Source organism: Lactuca saligna, chromosome 4 (assembly GCF_052625555.1).
Source record: "Lactuca saligna cultivar CGN05327 chromosome 4, ASM5262555v1, whole genome shotgun sequence".
Taxonomy (NCBI): domain Eukaryota; kingdom Viridiplantae; phylum Streptophyta; class Magnoliopsida; order Asterales; family Asteraceae; genus Lactuca; species Lactuca saligna.
This window is the reverse complement of record NC_136420.1, coordinates 335,521,466-335,524,998: the sequence shown is the minus strand read 5'-3', so window position 1 is coordinate 335,524,998 and position 3,533 is coordinate 335,521,466. Positions and strand designations below refer to the sequence as shown.

Genomic DNA, 3,533 nt, shown 5'->3' with positions numbered 1-3,533 from the left:
AATTTCTATTGGTTGTGTCTCTGGTATGATTTCTTCCTCATCAAACGCACATATCGCTCTTCCTTCGTCTTCAATAATCATGTTATGCAATATAATACATGTATACATGATTTCTTGAAGTTTTTCCTCGCCCAAATAAGCTGCTGGTTTTTTCAATATGAACCACCGTTTCTTCAGAGCTTCAAAAGCACGCTCAACATCCTTCCTAGCTCTTTCTTGAGCTCTCTTGAATTTCTTTCGTTTAGAACCATGTGGAGCTGAAAACGATTTAACAAACACAGCAGACTCAGGATAGATTCCATCGACCAGATAATAATCATACTTATATGGTGTTCCACGCACTTGAAAAGAAGAATCTGGTGCGGATCCATCGTATATGTTGTTAAATATTTGTGAACGGTTAAGAACGTTGATGTCGTTAATCGAACCAGGAGAACCAAAAAAAGCATGCCAAATCCACATATCTTGTGATGCAACTGTTTCAAGTATGACCGTTGGGTGACCATGATCACCTCGGATAAATTGCCCATAATATGTTGTAGGGAAATTTTCCCATGCCCAATAGAGACAATCTACGCTTCCTAGCATTCCAGGAAACTCATGCACACTAGCATGATGAGCTTGCAATTGCAGGATGTCATTACATGTAGGCTTACGTAAATATTTTGGACCATAAAACTGAATCACAGTTTTGTAGAAAAAATGGAGGCTATCTCGTGCTATCCTAGCAGACATCCTAAAACTTTCGTCTAACGCATCAGGCGGAATGCCATATGCTAACCGACGAAGTGCGGCCGTGCATTTTTGTAACGGAGTGAAACCGAGTGTACCTCTAGCACCGTAGCGTTGTTGGAAAAAACTGCACTCCCTCGTTACATCTTCAACTATACGTTCGAATAAACCTTTGAGCATTCTGAAGCGCCTACGAAAGTAATACTCTTGGTAAGTGGCATTCTCTGCAAAATAGTCTTGCACCAAACGTTGGTTGGCTTCTTCACGATTTCTGTAAATATATATTCGTGTTCTCTGTTAAGAACTTGCAGCTGCGTTGTTACATACAACGTTGTATGTTTGTTCCGCTATTTAAACACACGCAATAGCGGTATCAAAAATAATCTGAAATTCTTCAGAAGATGATATTTTTGGGAGAGTGGTGATTTAAATAAAAAAAATTGAGAGAGAGGAGATTGTGTTGTGAAAAAAAAAAATTAAGTTGATATGTGTATATATATAGGAAAGAAAAAGCAAAAGAAAAAAAAAAGAAAAGAAAATTACACGAATATTGCATTCAACGGTCAAAAGATGACCAACCAATCAGAATTCACGGTCTTCAAGGACCGCACCGCGGTCTTAACCACAGGAAACCGCACCATGAAGGCGGTGTTCCATGTTGAGGTGACAGCCAACCACGGTTTGGGACCGCACCACACCGTGTAGCCTAAGAGAGATTGTCTCCCTTGAGCAAATCGAATCGGTTCCTCTTCAAGTTTTAGGATGTGAGTTTTCATTGTCCGACGTCATTGATGCCTAGCACATAGATGAGTGGTGGCTGGGGAAGAGTATCAAAACAAAAAGTCAAAGTCTTTGGTGTATTTTTAGAATCCAAGGAAAGATATTTTGTTCTCGTTAGATTTGTTATGGGTTCCTCAAGAGTGGATCGATAATATTTAGGCATCTGCACTAAAACCATTGGGACCATTATAAAATGACTAAACATGCTACCTTTTGTAAACTGTAGGGATCGATTGTAAAGTTTTGTCTAAATTTTATTTAATGAAACGGTTATCGTTTTATTGTGTATGTTGGGATTTTTATCGGCTTGGATTTATAATTAATGTAAATCTATACGGTTCGATTTCCTAGTGAAATTTCAAACCTTCATTTGATTTCAGTGGAGAATCATCGTAGGTTTTGGAGTTTTTGTATTTTCTGCAACTCAATTTCGGAAGAATATTGATCTCAGTCGTGTTTTAGGGTTGATTCGTTGTAATGTTTGTAACATTGGGATGAGATAGGAACCAAATTACGATCCTTGCAATGCATTTTATTTTGTATATTGATTTGAAAATCAGTGGTCAAAGTGATCATTTTAGCTAAAACAAAAACTCCAAATCTAAAAAATATTTTAAGTAGCTTTTAACGAGAACTCTTATAACTTTACAAATTGATTTAATTACCCTTTTATAAAATCGTGTTTTAAATAAGTCATTTTATGTAATTTCATATGTTTTAAAAGCTTTCGGCTGCCATTATCAATTATTATCAATTAGTTTTGATGAACACTCCCTTAATCATGTATGTTAATGAGAGGCGATGTTAACTTGTTAGAAAATGAAAAATCTTGATTTATTAATGTCCTATAAAATAAATCGCTACAAAATCATTTAAGACAAGCTATTAACTAATCATCTCCTCCACAATGTACGTGTTCTTCCATAACAATCGATATTATTGGTCTCTTGTGGTTGACCTGTAACGTTTAAATCAGAACACAATAAAACAAAATTAATGAGAAAAATAATACAAAGTTGACTTTTAGATAAAAGCAATTTAATGTGTAGATATAATAATTGAACTCATTATACATTAGTAGACTTACCATTGAGCACGATATTGCTTGGTAAAATAGTACGTGAGTAAGCTTGAAAGAACATCTTATTCTCTTTTAGTAGTTCTTCCCATACTATATTTGTATTTTCAATATTAATATGTACACTTGATTAGATTATACAAATAGGAAATTATTTGTAAAAATACTATGTATACGTATAATGAGTTAGTAACCTGTAAACGCGACAGTTGGATGGATGTTGGCATGCTTAGCGAGTGTCCTCATGCAATCATCTCGTCCCATACGAAAGAGTATGCATCTTTCTATTAAATGATGCACCTGTAACGTTAAATATTTCACATATAAATATTACTTTTTTTATAAAGTTAATAAATATCATGTTAAAAGATATAATTTATGTAAAATCTCTTATGGGTAGACGACTTTATGTCAAAACAATTTATCGAAACACACACACACACACACACACATATATATATATATATATATATATATATATATATATATATATATATATATATATATATATATATATATATATATATATATATATATTACTCACCATTTTAATGAAGCCTTGAGGTTAACAATGTAAGCATGGGAGCTTATGGCTTTCAATCCTTCTCATATCTTTTTTTTTTTCTCTTGTAAGTGATATATTTCACACGCATTTATATGTGTGTCAAGTAATAATATCTTGTCGATCTCACCAACAGTTCAATTAGTTTGATATTTCTTGTGTAGATATTTGTTTATTTTAATATAAAGTGGTACGAAATCTAGTTATCCATAGGGATATCTAAGTGAAGGGCCAAAATAGCCTGGGAAATCTATTGGTGATAACTGATAAGTTTCTGGTCTACTTTATTTGGACTTTTCTTTGGATGGACTGAGTATAATGATGGCCCTATATACCATGAGACCAAAAGACTGATTTATAAAAGGCAATGTAGTTACTAGT

At 33.8% G+C, this 3,533-nt stretch overlaps 1 pseudogene across 1 annotated transcript; it reads right to left on the bottom strand.

Annotated features, from left to right (window-relative positions):
* Positions 1–2,321: 2,321 nt before the first annotated feature.
* Positions 2,322–3,293, bottom strand: LOC145040199 (uncharacterized; annotated as a pseudogene). Its single transcript, XR_013679883.1, has 4 exons — positions 3,135–3,293; positions 2,785–2,890; positions 2,600–2,683; positions 2,322–2,470 (listed from the first exon to the last, which is right to left on the bottom strand). The product of XR_013679883.1 is annotated as an uncharacterized LOC145040199 (transcript).
* Between the last annotated feature and the right edge of the window lie 240 nt (positions 3,294–3,533).